The sequence below is a fragment of the Pseudoliparis swirei genome, chromosome 21 (genome assembly GCF_029220125.1).
Source record: "Pseudoliparis swirei isolate HS2019 ecotype Mariana Trench chromosome 21, NWPU_hadal_v1, whole genome shotgun sequence".
NCBI lineage: Eukaryota > Metazoa > Chordata > Actinopteri > Perciformes > Liparidae > Pseudoliparis > Pseudoliparis swirei.
The window spans coordinates 13,369,899-13,392,403 of NC_079408.1; the positions used below are offsets into that span (position 1 = coordinate 13,369,899).

Below are 22,505 nucleotides of genomic sequence, written 5' to 3' on the forward strand. Positions count from 1 at the left end.
GCAACCCTCGTGCAAAAGTCTTTATCTGCCCGCATCCTGATCTCACACACCAGTTCAGGATGTGGCGGAGCAGCATTCCAAGGAGATGTGAAGCTGTTGACCAACCGGAGCTCAGCAAGAGCTCCTCGGTGCACGCTGGATAGCTCGTGTTGTCGTAGCCGCCCTCAGGCCGCCGGCGCTTTAGTCCAGGACTCAACGTGTTGTGAGGGACCACCTTTAAACGCACAACAGCTGACAAATGGCCATGGCCCCGAGGCACACGGGGAAACTGTGTGTGTGTGTGTGTGTGTGCAGGGTTTTTCCTGGGTCAAAATGGGTCTTCGGTGCTCCCACCATCTGTACATCATGCATGTCAGGCTGTTGAGTGAGTGATCAGCAGCTGGCCGCTCTGTCAAGTCACGCACCTCACAGTTCCATATTGATCAGACAAGAAGACACGCTTATCAACTCCAGTGTTTCTCCCCTACCATTATAACAGGGTGAAATCTGACCACCCGTCTACCCCCCCCCCCCCCCCCCTGAAGCTGTAAACCGAGGGGAAACACTGAACTCGATTACTATTGATCAAAACTGAACGAGGGTTCGACTGTAGCCTACTTGAAACATACTATTGAGAACATATTCGCTGACATGCACGTGATGAACACATTTTTATTTATTTTTCATCGCAGACTTTTTTTTGCCTTAGGCGCTCGGGATTTGTCATAGGCGTTCGGGAAAACGGCTTAGGCGCGTGCCCAAATTTTCTCTATGCAGGAAAAACCCTGGTGTGTGTGTGTGTGTGTGTGTGTGTGTGTGTGTGTGTGTGTGTGTGTGTGTGTGTGTGTGTGTGTGTGTGTGTGTGTGTGTGTGTGTGTGTGTGTGTGTGTGTGTGTGTGTGTGTGTGTGTGTGTGTGTGTGTGTGTGTGTGTGTGAAGCTCGCTGCCCTAACTTGAAGAGACCTAGTGAGTCACTGGTGACTAAAGGCTCGAGCAGCCCATCATGGCCACTCCACTCACGCCATGCAGGCACACACACGCTGCTCGGGTGAAAGCCGTAAGCCGGTTGTCACTGGATGCTCCGTCAGTCTTCACAGGAAGGTTGTGCCGTTGTGTTTGTTTAGCGTGTGTTCTAAGGTGTGCGTGTGTTTGTCCGCTACGCGCGTGTGTGTGCTTAGGGTTTGGATACACGGGTGTAGACAAGAGCACGTGAGACGGTTAAATGTTTTCTCAGGCACGGCCATGTGTTTGCCTGATGACCTGGAGGACTGTGTGTTCTCACGCTGTTTCTTTTGCGTCGGCGAACCTCATTTTGTAACTCCTCTGATTGTACGGTGTATATGACATTCATGTGTATGTGGTGGAAGCGTCATCTCCGTGTCCCCGAGAGCTTTAGTGCAGGTCATACTTCACTGGTGATGTCGAATTATAGCAATAATTCCCCAAAAGACAAACCGTGATTGCATAACAATGCTGATCTGACTGAAACTTTGAACGCATTCAGGTGTGCAGACGGGTTTTTAATCACGATACACAAGCGATGCATCTGTACTCCATCGAGCGTAAGACCTCAGAGTTGAACCGGCTGCAACATGAAGTGCACACGTCTGCTGTGAACCTCACGTCTTCTCCCAGTGCCTTTGGATCCCTGTGTTTAGACGCCGGGCCGTTTGCTCTGAAGGTTCCACGACTTTGCACAATTTAAACAATGAATTCTCTCCTTCCTCCCCTTTACCAGCCCTATTCTGTGTTCACACTCCTTATCTCTCTCAACCTATCCTGGTTGTTCCTCCTTTTTCATCTTTTGTCCAGCTCAAGGCCTTTACTCCTCCTCCTCCTCCTCCTCCTCCTCTGAGCAGCCTCTCTATGGCTCCACCCCTCTGTCCCTGTGCTGGTTAACGTCACAGGGAGGTGCTCCCAGGGGTTAACCTTCACAGAAAAAAGATAAACACCACTGTCTGTATCTTTCTACCTGTCGATCGCTCAGCAATTCACTTTCTCTCTCTCTCTCTCTCTCTCACATGGTCTTCTTCTTTACTGAGTATTTTTTATTTTTATTTTATTTCATTACCTTTTGATCTAAAGTTGTATTTCCTTTATGCCTTTCCCTGCCTCCCTATTTACCCTCTCAATGTCTCTCTCTCTCTCCCCCTCTCTCTCTTTAACTGTCTCTTTATCTTTCAACCCTCCCCCTCTTTCACTGCCCACAGTCCTGATATCAATCAAGGTCAAATAATTAAGTCAAAGCTTGTGACGTTTATATATATAGTACACCCCTGCAACAATTCAGCCTCCAACACAAACACTTGCTTTCTCTGGCATGCCTTGTTTCTTCCTCAGCCACCTACTTACACACATATACAGCCAGTCCACCTTCACAGTGTGGCCAGCTGTGGCCCTTTAGGGGGTGTGACCTTTGACCTGGAGTTCAAAGGTTTGGGGCCTTAACCACCAGGCTGCAAGATCAGGGAAGACTGAGCCAGCTATATTTGACTCGTATTGACACAAGTGTCTCACACACACACACACACACACACTCACACACACTCACACTCACACACACTCACACATACACAAACACAAGCTGCCTTAGGCTATGTGTAATGCGTTGTTTCTGTGTATACAAGCTCGATAGAGAAACATATGGAAGCCGCCATGCATGGGTGTGTTTTATGTTGCAACCCTGCAGGTAGATTATCAGCGCGAGAGAAAGATAGCCGGGGAGAGGGAGGAGGGGAGAGGGAGGAGGAAAGAGGAAAGAGGAGAGAGAGAGAGAGAGAGAGAGAGAGAGAGAGAGAGAGAGAGAGAGAGAGAGAGAGAGAGAGAGAGAGAGAGAGCGCTTAGTTTGTGGAAACGGGCACCAAATTCATCCATGTTTCAGAAGTAGATCATTCACTGTGCTATCCTACGCCGACACCTCAGCATGGACGTTGACCAACAGTACAGTGATGTCTCCGTCGCGGTTAAACATGAGATATAATTCTGTTTGGAGGATCTTACGAACACAAAGAGTTTCTTATTTATTCACATTAACGTTAAATCAGTTTGACTGAGGGTTAAGATTCATGTCTTAATATTTTAATTAAACTTTAATGTTCATTCATTCATTCAGTTTATTTGTATAGCCCAATTTCACAAATTACAAATTTGTCTCGGAGTGCTTTACAATCTGTACACATAGACATCCCTGCCCCAAAACCTCGCATCGAATCAGGAAAAACTCCCAAAAAAGGGAAGAAACCTTCAGGAGAGCAACAGAGGAGGATCCCTCTCCAGGATGGACAGAACAATAGATGTAATGTGTACAGAAGGACAGATTTAGAGTTAAAATACATTCAATGAATGTGACAGAGTGTATGAATAGTTCATAGTAGGCATATTCCACGATGGAGACCTCCACGATCCATCAGGCAGATGGCGGTGGGGAGGAGGAGTGGGCGGAGTCTCAACAGTGGGCGGAGTCTCAACAGGACAGTGGCGTAGTCGGTAGCAGGAATTCCACGACGCAGACCTCGATGATCCATCAGGCAGATAGGATCTATGTCGTCTCATAGGGTCCGATGACCCCATGAGACGTGAAGTCAAAAGGACTCCGGGGAGAAAGCAGAGTTAGTAACGTGTGATTGAGAGATGAAAATTCATCCCTAAGGAGAGAAAAAAGAGGAGATAGGTGCTCAGTGCATCCTAAAACGTCCCCCGGCAGCTATAAACCTATAGCAGCATATCAAGGGGCTGGACCAGGTGAACCTGATTCAGCCCTAACTATAAGCTCTGTCAAAGAGGAAAGTCTTAAATCGACTCTTAAACGAGGTGACTGTGTCTGCCTCCCGGACTGAAATTGGAAGCTGGTTCCATAAAAGAGGAGCTTGATAACTAAAGGCTCTGGCTCCCATTCTACTTTTTAAGACTCTAGGAACTACAAGTAGTCCCGCATTTAGTGGACGCAGCTCTCTAGTGGGGCAATATGGTACTACAAGCTCCTTAAGATATGATGGTGCATCACCAATCAAGGCTTTGTACGTTAAGAGAAGAATTTTAAAAGTGATTCTTGATTTTACGGGGAGCCAGTGCAGAGCAGCTAGTGCAGGAGTGATGTGATCTCTTTTCTTAGTTTTAGTGAGAATACGAGCTGCAGCATTCTGGATCAACTGGAGGGACCTAAGAGACTTATTAGAGCAGCCTGATAATAAGGAGTTGCAGTAATCCAGTCTCGAAGTAACGAACGCGTGAACCAATTTTTCTGCATCTTTTTGAGACAAGATGTGCCTGATTTTTGAAATATTACGTAGATGAAAGAATGCAGTCTTGAGATTTGCTTTACGTGGGAGTTAAAGGACAAGTCCCGATCAAAGATAACGCCAAGATTCACTACAGTGGTGTTGGATGCTAGGGCAATGCCGTCTACAGAAACCATATCACCAGATAATTGATCTCTGAGGTGCTCAGGGCCGATTAAAATTACTTCGGTTTTGTCTGAGTTTAACATCAAGAAGTTGCAGGTCATCCATGTTTTTATGTCTTTAAGACATGCTTGAATTTTACTTAGTTGGTTGGTTTCCTCTGGTTTTATCGATAGATATAGTTGAGTATCATCTGCATAGCAATGAAAGTTTATGGAGTGTTTCCTGATAATATTGCCCAAAGGAAGCATGTAAATAAAATTGGTCCAAGCACAGAACCTTGTGGAACTCCGTGACTAACGTTGGTGGTTATCGAGGCGTCATCGTTTACAAATACAAACTGAGATCGATCTGATAAATAGGATTTAAACCAACTTAGTGCCGTGCCTGAAATGCCAATCGACTGCTCCAGTCTCTGTCATAGGATGTCATGGTCAATGGTGTCAAATGCAGCACTAAGGTCAAACAAGACCAGTACAGAGAGGAGTCCTTTATCTGCTGCCATTAAGAGGTCATTTGTAATTTTCACCAGTGCTGTCTCGGTGCTGTGGTGTTTTCTAAATCCTGACTGAAACTCCTCAAATAAACTATTATGTTGTAGAAAGTCGCACAACTGATTTGCGACCACTTTCTCAAGGATCTTGGAGAGGAAGGGGAGGTAAGAGATCGGTCTGTAGTTAGCCAACACCTCTGGATCCAGAGTGGGCTTCTTCAGGAGAGGTTTAATGACAGCTACTTTGAAGGAATGTGGTACGTGGCCTGTTAGCAGAGACACATTGATAATATCTAATAGAGAGCCGCCAATTAAAGGCAAAACGTCTTTAAGCAGCCTCGTCGGGATGGGGTCCAAGAGACAGGTAGACGTGTTCGAAGTAGAAACCGTTGAAGATAATTGGTCACGGTTGATGGGAGAAAAGCCCTCCAAATATACACCAGGGCATACAGCGGTTTCCAAGGCCATTCCACTTGAGGACAGATTGGCACTGGTTATGGGCAAGAGAATATTAATCTTGTCCCTAATAGTTTCAATCTTTTCATTAAAGAAGTTCATAAAGTCATTACCACTGAGGTCTATAGGAATGCTCGGCTCCACAGAGCTGTGACTCTCTGTCAGCCTGGCTACAGTGCTGAAGAGAAACCTGGGGTTGTTCTTATTTTTTTCTATTATTGATGAGTAATAGGCTGCTCTGGCATTACGGAGGGCCTTCTTATATGTTTTAAGACTATCTCGCCAAACTAAGCGGGATTCTTCGAGATTAGTTGAACGCCATATGCTCAAGCTTTCGTGACGCTTGCTTCAGTTTGCGGGTCTGAGGGTTATACCAGGAGCAAACCTCCTCTTCCTCACTGTCTTCTTCTTCAGAGGGCTATCGAGTCCAGTGTCATTCTCAGAGAGCCTGTGGCACTGTCAACAAGATGATCAATCTGGGACGGACTAAAGTTAGACCAGGAGTCCTCTGTTATATTGAGACGTGGTATCGAATCAAATGCAGAAGGAATCGCTTCTTTAAATTTAGCTACAGCACTGTCAGTTAGACATCTGGTGTAGAAACTTTTGACTAACGGAGTACACTCCGGTAGTATAAATTCAAAAGTTATGAGGTTGTGGTCTGACAGAAGAGGATTCTTTGGGAAGACCTTCAAATGCTCAATGTCAACGCCATAAGTAAGAACAAGATCAAGCGTGTGGCCAAAGCTGTGAGTGGGTTTCTGCACTCTCTGACAGAAGCCAATCGAGTCCAACAATGAGATGAATGCAGCACTAAGGCAATCATTATCAACATTCACATGGATATTAAAATCTCCTACAATAATAACTTTATCAGTTTTAAGAACCAAACTTGATATAAATTCTGAGAATTCAGATATAAACTCTGAATATGGACCTGGTGGCCGGTACAGAATCACAAATAGAATTGGCTGTAGTGTTTTCCAGGTTGGATGTGAAAGACAAAGAACAAGGCTTTCAAATGAGTTGTAGTGTAATTTAGGTTTAGGATTTATTAATAGGCTCGAGTCAAAGATGGCTGCTACTCCACCTCCTCGACCGGTACCTCGAGGAACGTGAGTATTAATATGACTTGGAGGAGTCGATTCATTTTGGCAGACATATTCTTCATGGCTCAGCTAGGTTTCAGTTAGACAACATAAATCAATGTGATTATCTGATATTAAATCATTTAGTAACACAGCTTTAGATGACAGATCTAATATTTAGGAGACCACATTTAATAGTCCTGTTTTGTTGCACTGCTGAAATAATGGTGTGAACTTTTATAAGGTTATTGTGTACGACTCCTCTTCTGCTTTCTTTTGATAGAATTAATTTAAGTTTAAGTGGCCGTGGGACAGACACAGGCTGTGTCTACTACCAGACACTTGAGCACTTCGAGCACTGACTTTCGGTGCTTAGGGCGCCACACTGACAAAACCAGCAGAATTCAGTGCACTGAAAGTACCCGGATGGCGCACTGCAAATGGGCAAAAAATGTAGTGTAAAACGATGGACACTACTCGCCCTAAACGGGCGCCATCTTGGCTACGTAGCGGAAGAGGAGGAGCCCTTTCGCCAGCTTTTCATTTTATTTCTAAAACAATGGCGGACGAGATGGCGACGGTAGCACAAGCGGTAGACCACGGAGGCTCCTGCCGCGATAGTGGAGGTATCGCAGTTTCCACATGTGGTGGAGAAAAGGGTAAACAAGGGACAAAAAGAGGGCAAGAAGTGCATTCATTTTGTCAGTTTAAGTTTTGCGGGTATCGCAAGCAGATTTGTGTACGTCACTCCCGGCTTAATTTCGCGGGTGCCGTGAAAAGATTTGCGTCCGTCACTTCCGCCAAGTGGTTAACGTAAGTGTTCCATTTGAGACAGCACTTCATCAGCGACGGAGTGCACTTCAGATGTCAGTGCACTGTATTGCAGTGTACTTCGTAAAGTGTCCGGTAGTAGACACAGCCACTGTCTCTATGGAGCTCTGGGAGGGACTGGGTGAGAGGGGGCGGAGGCCCCGGGGGAGGGATGTGCTATGGGGGACACTGGGTGACAGGGGCGTGGGGCTACTCTGTTTCTGCTTTCCGACATGAACCCTGCGTTGTCACAGATATGGCTGTCCGTTGATCAACTTGGTCATGTTTGTAGAAACGAGACGCGCTCCGTCCAACGTGGGATGGATGCCGTCTTTCCTCATCAGATCAGGCTTTCCCCAGAAAGTCTTCCAGTTGTCTACGTAGCCCACATTATTCGCTGGGCACCTCGACAGCCAGCGGTTGAAAGACGACATTCGGCTATACAATTCGTCTGTCTGCAAATTTGGGAGAGGGCCAGAGAAAACGACGGTGTCCGACAATGTCTTGGCATAAGCACACACGGATTCCACATTAATTTTAGTGACTTCCGACCGACGGGCTCGGGCGTCATTACCACCGGCGTGTATTACAATCTGACTGTATCTCCGCTTGTCCTTAGCCAGCAGCTTCAAACAAGACTCCACGTCGCCCGCTCTGGCCCCCGGGAGGCACACGACTGTGGTCCGCGGCTTCGCTATTTTCACGTTCCTGACTATCGAGCTCCCGATAACCAGGGTGTGTTCCTCAGCGGGTGTGTCGCTGAGCAGGGAAAACCGGTTGGAAACGTGAAGTGGTTGGTGCACAGCGAGCTTCTGTAAAGACTTACTACTCCTGCGAACAGTTACCCACGATCCCGGCTGCTCGGGGACTACCGGAGAACAGCTAACAGCTGACTGTAGCTCCGCGCCGACTACGGGAGAGGGCGGGCTAACTAGCATAGCTGTCTGAGCTTCGATGGCGCGGAGCCGTGCATCTAACCCACTTAGACCTGCCTCCAACCTAACAAATACTCTGGACCCTTTCCAGTTTGCATACCGGGCCAAACGGTCCACGGAGGATGCAATCTGCTCTGCTCTCCACCCAGCCCTCACCCACCTGGACAAAAAAGACTCCTATGTAAGAATGCTGTTCATAGACTTTAGCTCAGCATTCAACACAATCATCCCACAACAACTAATCTGCAAACTTGACCAGCTGGGGCTCAACACCTCGCTGTGTAACTGGCTGCTGGACTTCCTGAGTGAGAGGCCACAAGCAGTACGTGTTGGCAACAACACCTCGAGCAGCATCACACTCAGCACAGGGGCCCCTCAGGGCTGTGTGCTCAGTCCTCTGCTCTTCACCTTGCTGACTCACGACTGCAAAACCAGCTACAGCACCAATCACATGGTCAAGTTTGCAGACGACACAACATTGATAGGTCTCATCACCAAGGATGACGAGACCCTCTACAGGAGGGAGGTCAACCTTCTGACCACGTGGTGCGGAGTCAACAACCTCCTGCTCAACAACAGCAAGACCAAAGAGATCGTTGTTGACTTCCGGAAAGGCCACACCCATCACCCACCACTGACCATCAACGGTGCGGACATTGAGCAGGTCAGCAGCACCAAATTCCTGGGGGTGGAAATCAGTGAGGACCTCTCGTGGACAGCAAACACTACATCGCTGGCAAAGAAAGCACAGAGGCGCCTCTACTTCCTCCGGAAACTGAGGAAAGCAGGGAGCCCCCCATCCATCATGTGCACCTTCTACCGCGGCACCATCGAGAGCATCCTGACCAACTGCATCACTGTGTGGGGCGGAAGCTGCACAGACCACAGCAGGAACGCCCTGCAGCGCATAGTGAAGGCAGCTGGAAGGATCATGGGTGCCTCACTCCCCCCCTCCCATCCTTTGCAGGACATATACAACACCCGCCTCACCCGCAAAGCGACCTCGATTGTGAGTGACCCCTGCCACCCCTCACACGGTCTCTTCAGCCTCCTGCCCTCTGGGAGGAGATACCGGAGCCTCCGGGCTCACACCGCCAGGCTGTCCAACAGCTTCATCCACCAGGCGGTCAGGAAGCTGAACTCTCTCCCCATCCTCCCACTCCGTCCTCTTTCAGACTCACATGTCTGAATGCTGCTAGCACAATTTATGTTGTCTATATGTTTACATGTTTTTTACTATTTTTGCACTTTATGTTGTCTATGCACTCTATGTTGTCTATATGTTTACATGTTTTTTACTATTTTTGCACTCTATGTTGCACAATTCACTTTATGTTGGACAGAAGAGAAACGCAATTTCGATCTTCTGTATGTTTGCACATATGGAAAATTGACAAATAAAACTGACTTTGACTTTGACTTTGACTAAACTACACTTGTTGCATGTATCGTTATCATTAATGGAGGCAGAGGGATAACTATACATGAGACACACTGAGCAAGAGGGAGCGGGAGGGAGAGAAGAAGAAATCATGCTCGCTGCTGAGCTGGCAACCGGAACTTACCGGAAGAGTGAGATGATGCGTTCAGGAGCAGCTGGGAAATCTCAGCTCTGTTTGGGGAAGAAGCTGATAAGTGTGATAGTGGAAATACAGGAGTGACACAAGAGGACAGAAGAGGATAGGAGAGAGATGAACTATAGTGGTGTTTTTTTAAACTTTTGACCAAATTGTTTGCAATTACATGTCATATAATTATATATATATTAGGGCTGTGAAACGATTACAATTTTTAATCGGGTTAATCACAGGTTTTTGTGGATTAATCATGATTAATCACATATTACCGATATTCTCTGTATATTTTGTGAGAACATAGAGATTTATGACAAAAGACGGATATATACATTTATACATTCTTCTATACAATGGTGCTGCAACTCAGCAGTTATTTAGCAGTTTTCTTCCATATGGAACATTAATACATCTTCATCCTAAACAGAATGTTTAACCCTCCTGTTACCTTTCGGGTCAATTTGACCCCATTCAATGTTTAATGTCAGTGTTCTTTGGGGTCAATTTGACCCCAGGCTGTTTTTCACTGTGTCAAACATATAAGAAATATCAACTTTTTTATTTATTTAAAGGGCTATTTAGGTAGTCAATAAACAAACATAAAGTACCTCACACTTAAACTTGGGAAGCAATATTAATTCTAATAATTTTCTGGAGGTTTTAATTGCTGGGGTCAAATTGACCCCGAGGGTAAAATATGTTAGTAAATGTAAAGGTAACAGGAGGGTTAAACAGAGCATTTTTCTCTTGTTTGTCAACCATTAACTCCACCATGATACAATCTAAAGGTGGACAGATTGACAAGTGACTTTTTTTGCTCGGTCCCGATGCGCGCGCACGGAGCTCTGTGGCGCGCGAGACGGAGATCGATAAGTGTTAACGCAACGCGAAGAGACAGAAATGACATGCTGCTGTGGAGATACGATCAACAACAGACGTTTAGTTTAATAAAAGAACAAAGACGTGCTATAGAGAACATGTCAGGGGCGGGCCAATCTCTTTAATGTCATGCGATCTACCAACACTACGCCGCGATCGACTGGCAGGTCGCGATCGACGTGTTGAGACCCCTGATCTACAGGAAGTAAAAGTCGTAACAAGGTTTCCGGAGGTGAACCTGCGGAAGGATCATTACCGATGAACAGACCGTCTGCATGAGAGCGGACAGAGTTCAGATTGAAGTGGTGTATTGGAAGCTCATTTTGCAAGTGACTTTTTTTTCGTCCCGACGACCAACAACAGACGGATTGGAAGCTCATTCTGCGCATGCGTTGAATGCGGTTTTTTTTTAAACTAGTTAAACCTGTAATTGAATTAACTGAGTTAACGCGTTATTTTTCACAGCACTAATATATATATATAGATACATATTTGTATCTATATATATATTTACAAATATGTATGAATACATATAAATATTATTATATCCACTACCGTTCAAAAGTTTGGGGTCATCCAGACAATTTTGTGTCTTCCATGAAAACTCACTTTTATTTTTCAAATGAATTGAAAATTGAATAGAAAATATAGTCAAGACATTGACAAGGTTAGAAATAATGATTAATATTTGAAGTATTAATTTTGTTCTTCAAACTTCAAGCTCAAAGGAAGGCCAGTTGTATAGCTTATATCACCAGCATAACTGTTTTCAGCTGTGCTAACATAATTGCATAAGGGTTTTCTAATCAGATATTAGTCTTCTAAGGCGATTAGCAAACACAATGTACCATTAGAACACTGGAGTGATCGTTGATGGAAATGGGCCTCTATACACCTATGGAGATATTTCATTAGAAACCAGACGTTTCCACCTAGAATAGTCATTTACTACATTAACAATGTATAGTGTGTATTTTTGATTCATGTTATCTTTATTGAAATAACAGTGCTTTTCTTTGAAAAATAAAGTAAGTGACCCCAAATAAAGTAAGTGACCCCAAACTTTTGAACGGTAGTGTCTCTACATATTTATATTTGTGTATATATACATACACAAATACACCCACACACACAATTCAAAATAAAACAAGTATATTCAAAGGATAATGAAAAGAACAGGGTTGTCATATTTTGTTTGGAATTGATAAACGACTAGTGTCTTTGAGTCTGTAGGTCGAAGGTCACTTAGATCGTGCAGAGGGTGAGAGGAGGGAAGAGGGGACAGACTGGTGGGTTGCATGGGAAGTGTGAGGCGAGTGTCAACCATGACCATTTGTTAAAAGGCCACATTCTTAGTCTGTAAGAGAGCGAGTGTGCTTCAACTTATTCCCCTCTTCCCCTTTTTATCTGTGTGTGTGTGTGTGTATTTATGTGTGTGTGTGTGTGGTGCATTTGTGAGTAACCATGTCTGGTTTTTAGAGCACAAATCGCAGGTGCTGTGTGTTCTCAGGGTGGAGGTGTGTGTGCGGGGGTGAGTGTGAATGTGTGTACGTTTTGGGGGTGGGGAGGAGCACCAGAGTGCCACCTGTTCTCGGTCATGAGGCAGTACTGACGCCGTGAATCACCGAACAGGCGGCACATAAGGAACACACACACACACACACACAGATGGCCACAGTGCTGGTCCAGGCCCTGCTGTGTAGTTTGGCTGACACACACACACACACACACACAGGCGCATACATTTCACAAGCCGCACCGAGTCACATACCGACAACATCGTGACCGCAGAGCGGTCGGCAAACATTGCATAAGCACGAGAAAACAAGCGGCTGGAATCAAGAGCAGCTCTGGTGCTCTTGATCTCTTGATCTTTTCACCTCGACTAAAGCGCCGATGAGTTGCTGCCCGCCGCTTCAACTCACATCGGAATGTCACGGGCATGTCTGACCTCGACAAGAGGGGAACATAGAAAGGCTCTAGTGTATATATTATATACTCCGTTGACCAATAAAGAAGCAGTATTCACTGAAGTGGTGTCCAGCTGCTGTGGTTCACCCCGTTCAACCTCTAGACCGACCTTTCTTCCTCCATGTTGTGGTTGCAGGAGGTGGGAGGTGTCATGGTGGCCTGCTGAACAAGAGACGGCATTACCCATGATCGCCAGGTAAGAATCTCTCTCACTGCCTCCACAGTTCCCTCTCCTCCGCTTGTGTCTCGCTTCCTCTATCTTCCCGTCACTTCTTCATCACACACCGCTTATTATATGCTTTTAGAATAAGGATTTACCGACTTTAAAATACTACGAAAGTCGTGTGAGTTTGTCCGCCCTCTGCATTTAGATCGTAATAACGGGTAAAACCGACGTACATATACACATGCATGCACGTACACTACCGTTCAAAAGTGTGGGGTCATCCAGACAATTTTGTGTCTTCCATGAAAACTCACTTTTATTTATCAAATGAATTGAAAATTGAATAGAAAATATAGTCAAGACATTTACAAGGTTAGAAATAATGATTAATATTTGAAGTATTAATTTTGTTCTTCAAACTTCAAGCTCAAAGGAAGGCCAGTTGTATAGCTTATATCACCAGCATAACTGTTTTCAGCTGTGCTAACATAATTGCACAAGGGTTTTCTAATCAGACATTAGTCTTCTAAGGCGATTAGCAAACACAATGTACCATTAGAACACTGGAGTGATAGTTGATGGAAATGGCCCTCTATACACCTATGGAGATATTTCATTAGAAACCAGACGTTTCCACCTAGAATAGTCATTTACCACATTAACAATGTATAGAGTGTATTTTTGATTAATGTTATCTTTATTGAAAAAACAGTGCTTTTCTTTGAAAAATAAAGACATTTCTAAGTGACCCCAAACTTTTGAACGGTAGTGTACAAGTTGTGTAGTGCCGGCTGCAGGTAGCCAACAGGGTGAGGTGTGTAAGAGAGGAGTGAAACAAAGAGAGAGTGCATTATCATTGGTGAGTGGAGCGCCGCTGCTTTTTAATAATAATAATTAGAGCTGAAATTATATGAGTGAACTATCTATGAATATATGTTCAAGCCCTGGTTCGCGGCGCTGAAGTGTCAAATGTTCCAGACGTAAAACGATGATGTAGATAATTGGGGGAATAATCGAGCAGGTTAATTAATATCCAAAAAATAATGATTAGTTTCTACTTATCGCAACAGGCCTGGAGTAAAGCTTCATTCGTCCAGGTTTCCTGGAGAGAACAAGGCTCTGAACAGCCGGTGGAATAAAAGCAACACATTTACATTACATTTCGTTTAGTTGATGCTTTTTTTTTACTGTCATACACCGTAGACACAGCGACAGGGAGCCAGCAGGGTCACGCTCCTGATCCTCTGAGCCGCACTTTCATTTCAATCAGTGCGTTTTTTATTTCGAGCGTACCTGAAAGGTGTTCACCCCTCCACAACAAGTAGAGTAGAGATAGGCTGTTCTACTACGACTGAATACTTTAGTTAAATGTACTAAAGTTCCGAAGTCACACTCAATGTCATGTAAATTGTAACATCTCAAGCTCATGTCCACGTCAATGTTTCCAACTTGTTTTAACTCCACTTAGTGAAAGTTAAAACTACTATCATTTACTCCAGATAATGATTCTACCAACCACGGGCACATGAAGTATTTTTGGTGTCCTTGCTTTTAACTTTTAAGAGAAACATTGACTTAATTAGACAATGTCCTGAAAACGCGGTGTATCCCTTTAAGAGCCATCTGAGCTAGTTAAGCTCCTCTAAGTGGAGTTTGCTTTTCACGATGTCTAACTTTGGTCTCGTGCGCGTGTCAAACAGGACTGGAGAGCTCGGCTTATCGCAGAGCTGCAGTCGGGATTAGCCGGTTGTTTGAGGAACGAGACGGAAAGCCGGCGAAAGAATACGGGCCCGAATTATTGGAGCCGTGGCTCGGTTTGGGCTCCGCGGAGGCTCCATGTGGGTGTGCTGAGGCCGGCTGTCTGTCTGTGTGGCGCTCCGTCTCCTCCGTGGTGCGAGTACGTGCGTGGAGGTGATTATTATCGTGTCTGACGGTCTCTAAAAGGCTGACTCACAGTACGCCACACACACACACACTGTCCCACACACAGTCCTACATACCGGAGGCTGAGCAGCACCATCTGTACCAGGGACAAAGTCTCCCACGACTGCAGAGCACACACACACACACACACACACACACACACACACACTCACTCATGCTTACTTTCTCTTATCCACTGCTGCTGTGTATGGACCTCATCAGTATTACACGCTGTCTGTGGATTATTCTTGATGTGTCTGTGTGGCTGATATGACACCATTGGAGAGCTGCTAAACTAAACGTGTGTATGTATATATGTATATTTATATAATTGACACGTATGAGTGTGAGAACAGAGCCGTGCTGGTCCCCGATCTCTATAATTACACACGTCTGCCTCCGTTCAACACGTGAATACAGGATTGCATACGAGCCACAGGAGCTTAAACACAGTGCTTCCCCCGTCATGTCGCCTTATTGTCCGTTCCCGCGGTGCCACACACACACTTTGGGAACCCGGGGACAGACTGTGCTGCTCTGGCTTCCCTTGTTGTGGGAGAGGAGGGATGGGAATGGAGCTCAGACATATATTTAATATTCTCAGACATTATAGTACATCTATGAAAGAAACAGCTGGAAGAATGTGTGTGTCTGACGTGTGTGTGTGTGTGTGTGTGGGTGGGCGGGTGGGTGGGTGGGTGGTATACCACGCATTCCCACATCAATCATCAATCCTCTGCCTGTTAAATATTGAGAACCAATGGTCTTCTTCCAACACACTCTTTAAAGTGTTACACGCACACACACACATTGACACATAAAAACATGCAAAGACCCACAGTTGAGACAAAACACACGCCTAATGGAACACATGGTGTAATATGATTATGCACTGAGAGCAATGGGAGGATGAAATACAGTTTTAAGATGAAAACAAAAGCCCAAACATAACTCTATACATAAATAGGACTGATGGGTAATGTAGACCTGGCCCCTATTCCAAATCAAGTGTCCTATTATCCCGCTTTAATGAACCAGATGATTGATATCAGGCTATCTCGGCTCCGCCCTCAAACTATCTCGTTGATTTGAACCAGACGTCAGAACTCGGGGCGATTGCCGAAGTAGATCATATAAATGTGTGTACATGTATGTGTGTACATGTATGTGTGTACATGTATGTGGAGGTGACCACATAGAACTAGGAGTTTGAATGTATTATTATGTACGGTACATGGGTATTGTACATGAGTATTATACAGTACATGGGTATTATACAGTACATGGGTATTGTACATGAGTATTATACAGTACATGGGTATTGTACATGAGTATTATACAGTACATGGGTATTATACAGTACATGGGTATTGTACAGTACATGGGTATTGTACATGGGTATTATACAGTACATGGGTATTATACAGTACATGGGTATTGTACATGAGTATTATACAGTACATGGGTATTATACATGGGTATTATACAGTACATGGGTATTGTACATGGGTATTATACAGTACATGGGTATTGTACATGAGTATTATACAGTACATGGGTATTGTACATGGGTATTATACAGTACATGGGTATTGTACATGAGTATTATACAGTACATGGGTATTGTACATGGGTATTATACAGTACATGGGTATTGTACATGAGTATTATACAGTACATGGGTATTATACAGTACATGGGTATTGTACATGAGTATTATACAGTACATGGGTATTATACAGTACATGGGTATTGTACATGGGTATTATACAGTACATGGGTATTGTACATGGGTATTATACAGTACATGGGTATTATACAGTACATGGGTATTGTACATGGGTATTATACAGTACATGGGTATTGTACAGTACATGGGTATTGTACATGAGTATTATACAGTACATGGGTATTATACAGTACATGGGTATTGTACATGGGTATTATACAGTACATGGGTATTGTACAGTACATGGGTATTGTACATGGGTATTATACAGTACATGGGTATTGTACAGTACATGGGTATTGTACATGGGTATTATACAGTACATGGGTATTATACAGTACATGGTTATTGTACATGGGTATTATACAGTACATGGGTATTGTACAGTACATGGGTATTGTACATGAGTATTATACAGTACATGGGTATTGTACATGGGTATTATACAGTACATGGGTATTGTACATGGGTATTATACAGTACATGGGTATTGTACAGTACATGGGTATTGTACATGGGTATTATACAGTACATGGGTATTGTACATGAGTATTATACAGTACATGGGTATTGTACATGAGTATTATACAGTACATGAGTATTATACAGTACATGGGTATTGTACATTAGTATACAGTACATGGGTATTGTACAGTACATGGGTATTGTACATGAGTATTATACAGTGGGTATTGTACATGAGTATTATACAGTACATGGGTATTATACAGTACATGGGTATTGTACATGAGTATTATACAGTACATGGGTATTGTACAGTACATGGGTATTGTACATGAGTATTATACAGTACATGAGTATTATACAGTACATGAGTATTATACAGTACATGGGTATTATACAGTACATGGGTATTGTACATGAGTATTATACAGTACATGGGTATTGTACAGTACATGGGTATTGTACATGAGTATTATACAGTACATGGGTATTGTACATGGGTATTATACAGTACATGGGTATTATACAGTACATGGGTATTATACAGTACATGGGTATTGTACATGAGTATTATACAGTACATGGGTATTGTACAGTACATGGGTATTGTACAGTACATGGGTATTGTACAGTACATGGGTATTATACAGTACATGGGTATTGTACATGAGTATTGTACAGTACATGGGTATTGTACAGTACATGGGTAGTGTACATGAGTATTGTACAGTACATGGGTATTATACAGTACATGGGTAGTGTACATGAGTATTATACAGTACATGGGTATTGTACAGTACATGGGTATTGTATATCAGCAGCACGGTGGCTCAGTGGTTAGCACTGTCGCCTCACAGCAAGAAGGCCCTGGGTTCGAGTCCCGGTCGTCCCGGTCGTTCCAGGTCCTTTCTGTGTGGAGAATGTTCTCCTCGTGCCTGCGTGGGTTTACTCCGGGTACTCCGGTTTCCCCCACCATCATAAAGACATGCCCCGCAGCCTCACCCCGGTTCGTATGGCTGTGAATGAATGTTGGTGGTGGGGGAGGGGCCGTAGGCGCTGATTGGCTGCCACACTTCCGTCAGTCTGCCCCAGGGCAGCTGTGGCTACTGATGTAGCTCACCACCACCGGGATGACTGTGTGTGTGACTACTGGACTCTGTAAAGCGACTTCGGGTGCCTTGAGAAGCGCTATATAAAATAAATGATTATTATTATTATTATTATATGGGTATTGTATATGGGTATTATACAGTACATGGGTATTGTACATGGGTAGTGTACATGGGTATTGTACAGTACATGGGTATTGTACATGGGTATTGTACAGTACATGGGTAGTGTACATGGGTATTGTACAGTACATGGGTATTGTACATGGGTATTATACAGTACATGGGTATTATACAGTACATGGGTATTGTACAGTACATGGGTATTGTACATGGGTATTGTACAGTACATGGGTATTGTACAGTACATGGGTATTGTACAGTACATGAGTATTGTACATGGGTATTGTACAGTACATGGGTATTGTACAGTACATGGGTATTGTACAGTACATGGGTATTGTACATGGGTATTATACAGTACATGGGTATTGTACATGGGTATTATACAGTACATGGGTATTGTACAGTACATGGGTATTATACAGTACATGGGTATTGTACAGTACATGGGTATTGTACATGGGTATTATACAGTACATGGGTATTGTACAGTACATGGGTATTGTACAGTACATGGGTATTGTACATGGGTATTATACAGTACATGGGTATTGTACAGTACATGGGTATTGTACAGTACATGGGTATTGTACAGTACATGGGTACAGTACATGGGTATTGTACATGGGTATTATACAGTACATGGGTATTGTACAGTACATGGGTATTGTACAGTACATGGGTACAGTACATGGGTATTGTACAGTACATGGGTACAGTACATGGGTATTGTACATGGGTATTATACAGTACATGGGTATTACGAGGATCTGACATGGTCCAGACACTCTGGTGAGAAAGGCAAGGCAGCGCCTCTACCACCTCAGGCAGCTGAGGAAATTTAAAGTTTCCCAGAGGATCCTTCAGTCCTTCTACTCTGGAGCTGTAGAGAGCGTCCTGACAGGAAGCATCACAGCCTGGTTTGGCAACTGCTCCGCTCAGGACAGGAAGGCTCTGCAGAGAGTAGTGCGTTCGGCTGAGCGCACTATTGGAACTACACTCCCACCCTGCAGGACTTGTACACCAGGAGGTGCAGAACCAGAGCCGGCAGGATCATGAAGGATCCTCACCACCCCAACAACAGACTGTTTCAGCTGCTGCGGTCAGGCAGGCGCCTCCGTAGTCACGCTGCAAGAACAGAGAGACTGAGACGGAGTTTCTTTCCTCAGGCCATCAGGATTGTGAACTCCGACCTCACCAGGACCCCCACATAGACCCACACAACTGCCCCTCTTAGGCACACACACACACACACACACACACACACACACACACACACTTACTGTAAATATTGTGTTGTTTTTTATTTGTAAATAGTGTGTACTTGTTGCCCTTGCACATTCCTGCTGAGCATTGCCACTTTCATTTCACTGCACACCCTGTGTGTGTATGTGACAAATAAAACATCTTGAATCTTGAATCTTGAATCTTGAATACAGTACATGGGTATTGTACATGGGTATTATACAGTACATGGGTATTATACAGTACATGGGTATTATACAGTACATGAGTATTGTAAAGTACATGAGTATTGTACAGGACATGGGTATTGTACAGTACATGGGTATTATACAGTACATGAGTATTGTACAGTATAATGGGTATTGTACATGAGTATTGTACATGAGTATTGTACATGAGTATTGTACATGAGTCTTGTAAAGTGCGTGATTAGCCTACAGCTGGCATCGCAAGGTCCATAACCCCTATAGCCAAAGACACATGATTGTTTTTATAGCGATGTGATTTGAGGAACATGATGTCATCAGTACATTGATGCTGTGGAAGCTGTTCTGATCGACATAATCTTCCTCATGTGGGTGATGTGACGGCTCCAGAGAGTCTGTAAATAAATGGTTCCTTCAGGCAGAACGGATGGCGCTCATACAGGAAGTCATCCTGACGTGATAAGAAACGCTCATCTAACTAATATCACCTTCATCAATGGGATCTCTGAGGAAGGGAGCTGCACGCTTATCCAGCTAACTTAAGTTAGCCTGCAATGGAGCCGGTTCAAATCTTTTTATGTGTTGCTATGGTGATTTTGCCAAACTTGCTTTGTAGAACCGAAAAGCCTGATTTATGTAATCTTATCCTGAAAACTATCCAGCTAACTATGTCAGGCTAACAGGAATAGGGCCCGGTGCAGAAATAGACTGGACAAAATACGCAACCGCCGTGAGACGCACACAATGTAATATAATAATATATAGCCTACACACTGGTTTACTACTCCATGATGGGTAATTAAGGACTGCAGCATCGGGGTATAACTGCTTCCAGATGGTGTTATAAAAAGTCTTCCCAGCTGACTTAATGTATTATAATGCACACATTGATTATTACATTCAGGGTGCAGGTTTTCTCGTATTTAATGACATCATATGGGATTAAATGACCTTCACAGTCTTCTTACAGAAATGTCCGTCGTATCGTCGCACTGGGACTTTCTCAGCGACATCTATGTTCTACGCCACATCTTTACCTTTTCCAGCTGACTTCCATTTTGGCCGACGCACTTTTTAAAGAGTTGCAGTGAGGATGCCTGTTACTGTATGAATGGATCTGTCCCAGTTAACTCCACACGGGCTTTAACAGGCCAAAACAAAACATCCATCTACAGGCACGCTGCCTCCCCGCGCCATAAAGACCCCCACTGTGCTGCAGCCCTCCTCCTTCACACACACAAACACACATTATTGAACATTCATTGTCACTTGACAATAGACTCCAGAGCCACCCTGGCACATACCACACATGCCATGCACTTACTTCATTAGGGATGTGAATCGGGCACACACACACACACACATCTCTTGTCACTCATCACTGCATACCAAGTAGAAATGCCTTCAGTTATCTGAAAATAGACTGAATAACATGGTCTGATAAGAGAACGGAGAGCAGACAATGAGGGACTAATGACATCATTGATTTGTACTTAGCAGATAGGTTTCATTATGTTCCCGTTGTATAGTTTATGTTGTTTTTATTGGATTCGTCATGACCATAAATAAACCGTCTGTCCTCATGTCATCGTCTCCTCATCACCCGTGACACATTCCCGACCTCCCTGCAGCAGCGAGTTCGGCCTCCTGTCATCCTGCTGAGGCGGCGATTTCTAAATGTAACCGCTACACGTGTGCGTCTGTGTTTGTGTGTCGGTCGCTGACACATACTGCTGGTTGAACCAGCGTGGCTCTTGTTGGCGTTGTTACAGAGTACAGGATGGTGACTTTGGCGAGAAGGAGCTGGACCAAATGTTTCCGGCCTTAGGGAGCACCATTTGTGTTTTTCAAAGCTTTGTTTATCCCACACAGCATCGTAGCTGCTGCCCATGAGCACAGCAAGCAAGTAAGTAAGTAAAGTTTATGTATATTTTGTATTTATCACAGACACAGTGTCACAAAGTGCAGTACAGTAGTCCATTAAAACTATTTGGCAAAAACAGGAGCCAAAACATGTCAACAGTTAAAAGAGAAGAGTGCAATACACTGTAAAAGATGGTGCAATAAAACAAACAAACAGAAGATAAGAATATATATGTGTTGTACTTAACCGTGCACAGTCATGAGATGTAAGATGTTAATGTCACCCACTGGGCAGGAAAATATATGAGCCTCATAACGCAGGCTGTAGTTATAGTATAGCCATGTGAACTGTACTACGATAAAATAAAAAGCATTACATAGATATTGTTCAGCATACTCTCTCTCTTTCTCTCTCTGTGTGTATATATATCATGTACTGTATACTAACTCTATGCACAATACTCAGTGGATTATATATCTTACTATAGAAATCGACAGCAGTATATAAACATCTATATAGATATTTTATATTTGTGAACAACTTGACACTGAACTATACAATAGGGAGTAGTATGACAGGAAGAGAGGCCATCTTTTAACAGTGTACCTTTATAAATGGTTTATAAGCTGCAACTAATAGCTTTATTGGTGGCTAATGAATCATTTAGGTATACTTTGTGGATCAGTTATATACTATTAATGACAGCAACTGTTATTCACAAATAGTGATGATAAACACCCACCTGGCAACCCAAATGTAACAACTCAGAACTACTCACGAATCCCTCATGAAAAGTGCATATAAAAAAGTGCAAATGTGTAGTATAAAGTATATCAGGGACCATGTCAAATACTATTTACTATTTGTTTCTAATGCCTTCCATTAAAGCTTAGATAGGGACAGGCTTGCATTTAATATATATATATATATATATATATATATTTATGAATCCATATATTTGTTGTGTTCAGTGTGTTATCTTTATTAACCCACAAGGATACAATATGCAGTGACTGTTATGTGAGGACTTAAAGTCTGTATAGTTGTACTCATATATAGGCTGATACCGTATCGGACTTCCTGTGGTTCCG

The 22,505-nt window shown here is 43.7% G+C and overlaps 1 protein-coding gene across 1 annotated transcript in view; it reads left to right on the top strand.

Moving 5' to 3' along the window:
• The window catches only part of kdm6ba (lysine (K)-specific demethylase 6B, a), a 112,940-nt gene that overhangs the window by 67,590 nt on the left and 22,845 nt on the right, over window positions 1–22,505 (top strand). Inside the window, exon 5 of the mRNA XM_056442989.1 lies at window positions 12,721–12,780. The gene's annotated coding sequence lies outside the window, so the exon portion shown is untranslated. The remainder of the gene's footprint in view (window positions 1–12,720; window positions 12,781–22,505) is intronic.